General features: G+C 37.1%; 1 long non-coding RNA gene across 1 annotated transcript; it reads left to right on the top strand.

Annotated features, from left to right (window-relative positions):
* The first annotated feature begins 1,129 nt into the window (after positions 1-1,129).
* Positions 1,130-6,596, top strand: LOC116653512. The gene is made up of 2 exons (XR_004307546.1): positions 1,130-1,207; positions 5,945-6,596. It is a non-coding gene; the product is annotated as an uncharacterized LOC116653512 (long non-coding RNA).
* The last annotated feature ends 1,458 nt before the right edge of the window (positions 6,597-8,054 follow it).

Here is an 8,054-nt window from a genome sequence, read left to right as displayed (position 1 = left end):
AGCTTTCCTCTTCCAGACAGGTACCCAGAACTGGAGCATTAAAACTTTAACTCTCAGTGCACTACATGATGTTATAATGTGGTATACCAGTAACCAAAAATCATAAAACCATGACATTGCTGATACAGTCTTCATGAGTTTTAGTTATGCAGAACTTGCATAGCTGAAAAAGTGTAACATCAGTCTCATTAGTTTCCTAAATTTTAAGAGATCAGAATAGTCCAAGATCAGCTGTCTCTATCAATTAAATCCCAACAGCAATGTGTTGGTTTTTTTTTTTTTACAATTTCCACCAATGTAGATCCTGACAGAAAATTTTTGTACCTAAAAAATTTTCCTCAAACTCATGTCCTCACCTCCAGATACATCCTAGTGTGAACTGATGTTACTGCAATTTGAAATATTTATTTTTCAGTATTTCACTTTGCACAGATTTACATTTAAAGCAAGATTATTGCATAAAGTACTGATTTTTCTCTTTCTATCTTGATAGTTATGGTCAATTATAATCAGAAAATAACTTAGATTTGACAGATTTTTCTTTATGTTATACTCTTTTTTTTTTTTCAGACTGAAGTAAGATATATGAACAGAATTAATTCACTACATATGTTAGACTGCGCAGCACATCACAGTGCTATTCTGAAAAAAATATTTATCTCCAAGTCAGAAATTAATTTAGCTTGCAAAGAAAATACTTCTCTCTGAGGTCCAACTACATACACTAACTTCCTTTTAAATTAACTTTTTATTTGTCAGAACAAATGAAAGTAAATGAAAATAAGAAGTACATTATATCAGAATGAAACAGTTCACATCAGTATCTTGAAGATTAAATTATTTGCAAGGAAATGTCATGTGGATCGTCATTTGACTGGTCATGGTCATAATAGCATGGAGATCCCCAAGGAAACCAAAAGCCCTTTTGACTTCACTATATCTTCAAGCAAACACGAAACCAAATGCAAAATGCAGTGACATCAACGGTCTATAAAACTATGACCTTCAGCTTGATGGATTTAGAGTAATAAAAGGCCTCAACAGCAGCTGATATATAAACATAAAAAGAAGTTGTAAGGAAAACCCACTTTGGTGTATAATGTGTAAGAAATTTAATATTATGTTTACAGATTCTACAGTCTTTGTTGTGTTAGGTTCATCTGAGCACATTTCTAAATCCAGGATACAGGATATTGAGGGCGTGATGGTGAGTAAGAAATTTGAATTATTTGGGTATAAAATTGGGAAGAAGAATGGTGTTTAAAAAGCAGCAGCTGAAGGAAATTTGGGGTAGATGGAAAAGATGTATTTCCATGAAAATTCTTACATATCAAAAGTAAGATTTTGCAGTCAGACTTTCCTGATAGTACCTTGTGGGGCTTTTAACTGTTGGTTTAAAAATATATTTCTAGATTACAGACATTGATCTTTTCTGTGAAATAAAGATAATAAATTAATTTCACTGAAACAGCGAGACAGTGATGGTACAGTGCTTACAAAATCATCAGTCAGGTGTCCATCCCTGCAACACTCTAGTGAATGGTTTATGCTCCCCAAAATATGAAAATTGACAAGAGGGGGCAGCAACATGTTGACTCGTGGAAACACTGCTCCCTCCAATGAGAGTCCATGGAAATCAAAATACAAGTCATAGTTCACTTTAAAGATCTTCGTTTAATTGGAGCTGAACTTGACAAGATAATCTGAAGTTAACAGTATTACAGGAAAATGAAAAAAAATAAAAGCCACTGCCACTGCCTAAGAGGGCCTATCTGATTTTCCACGAATTCTTCAGATGCAGTATAAATAAAAAGTTTGAATATAAAAAGTTTTTTAAAACATTCATTTCCATTACACCTCACAAAGTCCTATACATTTTTACTTACTACTTTTAAGTCACTGTAATACGTCATTTACTACCTAAACTTTTGAAAAATGGCGGGATTAATGTTTATTGCATATAGTTTAGTTTAAGTGTATGAATAAACAACATAGTAGCATCTCTGAGTGCATAGAAATCATCAGTTCTGAGTGCATTTTAAATAGATACATCTGCAAATCATGTTTAGATGTATCTGTGTTTGATTTACACATAAAAAATGCAATTCCTTGTCCACTGACAAATTTTGACTATGTGACTGCTGTTCACCTTTGAGTCCTTCACATATGCAAGATTTCTAAATTTAGAGATGTTTGCATGCAGGGAATAAATTCCTTCAGTTCTGCTATCACGCTATGTTTTTTCAAACCTTTCATCTATCTATATAAGTTCTTACGTTATCACCACCTTCACAGTATCTAAAGGGTCTAATGACTCCTTGTTCTGCCAGGTTTGCACTTAGAGCTTTTTATTGCCACTCTTTAGAAAGGTGTTTGAACCGTGGCAGGTAGGACAATCCAAAGACAGATCTCGTTTCAAAGTATTCTGAAGGGAATAGCTAGTAAAGAAGAGTAATGATTGATGCAATAGAAGACATAAGAGGATTTTCCTTTCTCTTTTTAGTTTTTTTTACCAGCTACAGAAAAGTCTAGACTCTCTACTTCAAACTTGAAGTGTTAAAGGGGACTCTTAGATCTGATCTCAAAGCCTCTAATCTATGCAAAAAGTGGGCATTGATGTAAAAATAGTGCATGTATGAACAACTCAGAAGTGTAGTTGGAGTGCTATGTATATTTGTGGATCTCAGTGCTTTGAAAATGTTTGTTGCTGCCTGTGTGACTGGCAGAAGGTGAGAACAGTCAAAGATCCATTCTATGAGAATTTAGATATTTTTTTCCCTACATTGCATGCTATTTATTTCCTTCTATATTAGAAAATTAAAATTAGAGATGTGGGTGAAAAATAAATCACTTCCTTGCCAAGTGTTGCTAACTTTCTGCAGTACAACAAGTTACATAATTTTTATTTAAAATTGTTTTAACTAGTCATTGCTAAGAGCATGGCAAGAATGTTGTCCACTGTTCTGGTCACAATTAGTTCTGTTTAAGTACATTCCCCTCTTGAAGTTAAGTAGATAACTGCCTGACTTTTATTTTCACATGCGTACCTGATTAAGCATTTCTGTGACCAGAAAGTCAGACCTTTAGCTGCATAGGTATAGATTTGACATTTCGATAGAAGAAACGTTTAGTCTTCACCTTCCATTACTTTAAAGCACAGGTTATTAGAAAAATAACTTGTCACTATTCCCCTCAAGAACTGAAATCAAAGGGAATATTCTTGGCCAGCATTTCTAAGATACAATCATCATTACACTGAAAGGTATTTTTTCACATGCCTTCGTAATTAGATGGGTCAATGGAGACATAGTACAAAGAGTAACAAGGTGGCAAGAATTTTTTTTTTTTCTCCAAAGATATCAAAATACTTATTTTCCAGAAAATAAACAAACAAATAAATAAAATTATCAAATCTTGAATGTATGATTGTCCAGCAAGCTGATACCAGGATTCTGAAAAACAAACACATCCATCATATGATAAATGTTCAGGTAATTGAACCATTTCATTCTAAGTTTCTTCTTTACATTAATGGATGTATTATAATTCACTTCTTCCCAAAGAAGCAGAAATCTTCAAAGAATTAATGTCATCTTACATAGACATGTAAAGAATTGAATAAGTACAATACTAATCCATTCATGAAAAAATGCAAGATCACTTAAGTTTTTAATTTTTTTTAAAAAAGTAAAAGTAAAAGCAAAATGAAAAAAAAAAAAAAGGGTAAAATAAAATTAATAAATAAATTGCATAATTCCACACAATTGTAAGTTCTTCTACACTGCATGTCAGTCTCAGGATTAGTTCCCTGCACATATCATTTCACTGTGCTTATATTCAGAATGAGCCAGGAAAACCTGTAGCTATCAGCTCACAGTGTAACACAGTAGCTAGAAACACATTAAAAAACAAAATTCAAACTATGATCTTAAAATAGAAAAGAGAATATTCAGTATTTTGCTCTATATTGTAGCCTAAATATAAACAGTCTGTTTCATTAGTTTCTTTTTATTATTTGCCTATTTGAAAAGCCATAATAAATAGGATCTAAAAAACGGATAGAGATCAGAGACTGTAGCAAAACATATGGTTTTCAACAACAACAACAACAAAAAAAAAAAGAGATAAAGAGATTAGGTATTAGGAAGAAAATCTATGCACTGGAACAGGTTTCCGGGTGAAGCTGTGGATATCTCATCCCTGGAAATGTTTAGTAATTGGGCTTTGACCAAACTGGCCTAATGGAAATTGTCCTTGCCCATGGCAGGGTTATTGGAACTAGGTTCTTAAAAAGTCTCTCCATTACAAAAGATTCTATGACTATGATTCTATGTATAGTTAGCTAACTATATAACTATAGATCTAAATATACACAACTACAACAAATAAATATACATACAGTAGGATGATTAGGATATCGATGATTTCCATATTACCACATCCTCATCTCCAAATTGGAGGTATGTGGATTTGATGGGAGGACCACTTGATGGATAAGAAATTGCTTGAAAGGACGCAGACAGAGGGTGGCTCCATGTCCCCGTGGAGGCCGGTGATAAGCGGTGTCCCTCTGGGATCTGTCTTGGGACCAGTGCTTTTTTACATGGTTATCAGTGACACCAATGATGCAATCAAGTTTGCTGATGACACTAAGCTGAGTGGTGCAGTTGACACGGAGGAAGGAAGGGATGCCATTCAGAGGGACCTTGACAGACTTGAAAGGTGGGCCTGGGTGAACCTAATGAGGTTCAACATGGCAAAGTGCAAGGTTTTGCACTTGGGCCAGAAGAACCCCAGGCACCTGTACAGACTGGGAGGAGTAGTCCTTGAGAGCAGCTCAGCAGAAAAGGACCTGGGGGTCCTGATGGATGAGAAACCTAACATGAGCCAGCAGAGTGCTCTTGCAACACAGTGTGCCCCGGTGGCGCAGTGGTTAAAGACGCCGCCTTGCAACACTGGGGCCCGTAGTTCGAATCCCCCCTATGGCGCAAGTGGTAGAAGTGCCGCTCTGCTACACAGAGGCTCGAATCCCGGGAGCTGGACTCGATGATCTGTAAGGTCCCTTCCAACCAGCACGAAACTATGAAACTATGAAACTTGGAAGGCAAATGGTATCCTGGGCTCCATCAGGAGAGAGCTGGCCAGCAGGGATAGGGAGGTGATTATCCTTCTCTACTCTGCTCTTGTGAGGCCCCATGTGGAGTACTGTGTTTACGTATGGAGCCCTCAGTACAAGAAAGACAGAGTGCTGTTGGAAAAAGTTCCCGAGGAGGGCCACAAAGATGATCAGGGGTCTGGAGCACCTTCCCTATGAAGACAGGCTGAGGGAGCTGGGCTTGTTCAGGCTGGAGAAAAGAAGGTTGCGGGGTGACCTCATTGCAGCCTTTCAATACCTGAAGGGAACTTACTCCCAGGAGGGGGGAGTAAACTCTTTGAAAGGGCTGATAAATAGCAGGACAAGGGGAAATGGTTCTAAGTTGAAAGTGGGAAGATTTAGGTTGGATGTCAGGGGGAAGTTATTTACTAGGAGAGTGGTGAGGTCCTGGAACAGGCTGCCCAAGGAGGTTGTGGATGCCCCGTCCTTGGAGGTGTTCAAGACCAGGTTGGACAGGGCCCTGGGCAGCCTGATCCAGTAAATGTGGAAGCTGGGTGGCACCTGCCAGGCAGGGGGGTTGGAGCTTCATGATCCTTGAGGTCCCTTCCAACCTGGATCATTCTGTGATTCTGTGATGTAATGATCCACTTTTACTACAGTTCAAGGATTTATATAGAGTTACCTATAATAAATGGTTTGTTCATAATCCTCTGTCATGTGGAAATCATTTAGACAGTACCTTCTAAATAAATGTATTTTTCTATGTATAATAACCAGAAAATCTTGTCTGTGATTTGAGTCATGATCTAGATTATAATATTTCTCTGGTTTTTCACTTTTGGATTCTAGACTACCTCAAACAGCGTCAAATTCATGAAACAGCGTCATTCATTCAAACTCTTTACACACCAAGGTCAGTGATGAAGGGGGAGGACGTGCTCAAAGCACTGGAGCAGAAATTCCTGTGCAGCCTATAGAGAAACCCTCTGCAGCCCTTGTTGTACTACATCAGAGAATTCATCCATACTACTGACCATGGAGGACCCCAACTTAACAGCAGGTGGATATGACCTCAAGCCACAGACTATGGAGAGTACACACAGGAGCAGACAGATGTTGAGGTCCCATGGAGAACCTGTGGTGGAGCAGTCTGTACCTGAAGGATTGAACCCTGTGGTGCAGACTTGTGTTGTAGACGTTCTTGAAGAACTGCTACCAGTGGAGAAGACCCATTCTGGAGCAGTTAATGAATGACTTCTTCTGTGGGAGGACCTACACTCTGGAGTACAGGAAGAGTGTGAGGAAGCAGCAACAACAGAGATGAAATGTCATAAATTGAGTGCAACTCCCAGCCCCTGCACCTTTGTGCCACTCAGAGGAAGGAAGTCAAAGCATCAGGAGAGAAGCTGAATCCGGGAAGAGAGGGAGTTTTGCTTTTATTTCTTACTGTCCTAACCTGTAATTAATTGAAATTTAATTAAATTAACCTTTTCCAAGTCAAGTCTACTTTTCCTGTCATGGTATGTGTTAAGCAATCTCTCTACTTATTTTGACCCATGAGTTTTTTTGTTATATTTTCTTGCTCTGTTCTATTGAGAAGGGGAATTTAGAGTGTGTCATGATGGACACAGAGCAGCCAGTTAATCCACCATGCAAATGTACTTTGGTGTAACTGTCCTTTGCTTCTAGTTATACAATAGACATAAGTCATTAAGTTTGAAACTGATGGTTTTAAAAACTACAAAAATGACATCCTATACATAAAAAGGAAGCTGCAACTACAAGGAAGTCAAAGACATATTAATGAGTGGACCAATCCTGCTAGAATAAATAATTGGAAAGCAAGTTGGTAAATCATGAAAGAAACTGTTAGTGCTCAGTTCAGTCTAAAGTCTACATAATCAGTCCTCAAGAGTCATTGTAGATTAATGGCAGTATTGCATAAATACAGAAAAACACCTAAAAAATCTGGGATGTGGTTGGTTACTTGCTGCAAAACCAGTGTTCATTTTGCAGTTCTAGAGGAAGCATTTCTCCTGTAATTCAGTGGTTTAACAGTAGGTCAGGAGTTCATGTGAGTGTTATGACAAAGTCACAGTTCATAAAAACAGTTGTATTTCCTGATGCTAAAAGATTCTTGAGATCTGCACTGTTCTTTCTTAAACTGTTAAATAATTGGAAACACATTTGTTGGGTCATCCTATGCACCAAGAGCAAACAGAGTTTCATGGGTTGATTATTTTCTGTAGATAATTCATCTTCATTGAGTTCTTGCTTTCTACATGAATATTCATTGTGTTCAGTTGTTAAACTGAAATTTTAATCTAAAAAAAAATTCTCTCTCCCACTCACTGAAAGACAAGCTACTCAGTGTCTGTAATAATCAGGTTTTTTCTACAAACTCAGTCACATTCATAATACAGACGTATTTATTATGGAATCATTTTAGATGGCTTCATTCAGTGGCTACTGCTTGCTGGCACCAAAAATTTGCATATTCTTCTTCTCTTCCCTTTTTTCCCCGTCTTCTCTTCCCATCTCAACCATTCGCTCACAGTTATTATAGTGGTCTGTTACACTAGAGTGATGTGAAAAGGAATACTCATAAAGAGACTCATCAGTCAAACTGAAAATCTGATGAGTCAGATCCATCACTGTACAATTAGTAAATCATATATCTGTTGATCTGAATAATATAGGTTTGTTGAAGTTTATGGTACTACTCCAATTTAAAGTAGTGCTATACTAATTTATACTATTTTAATTCACAGAAGATTTGATAGAGACTAATTTCCAGTGATCACTGAACTGGCTGATATATTGCAGCTATTTCCTTTGTAAGCATAAGGTCATTTGAGCTCAGATTCTATTACTGTCTTATATGTGTTGGGAAATACTGACTTTTTAACAGCAAATAATCACTTCATGAAATTTAAAATTGGCATTTGTTTTTGGCTAG

Source organism: Coturnix japonica, chromosome 1 (genome assembly GCF_001577835.2).
Source record: "Coturnix japonica isolate 7356 chromosome 1, Coturnix japonica 2.1, whole genome shotgun sequence".
NCBI classification, from domain to species: domain Eukaryota; kingdom Metazoa; phylum Chordata; class Aves; order Galliformes; family Phasianidae; genus Coturnix; species Coturnix japonica.
The sequence above is the reverse complement of the archived record's forward strand: the minus strand, read 5'-3'. Positions and strand labels throughout refer to the sequence as shown.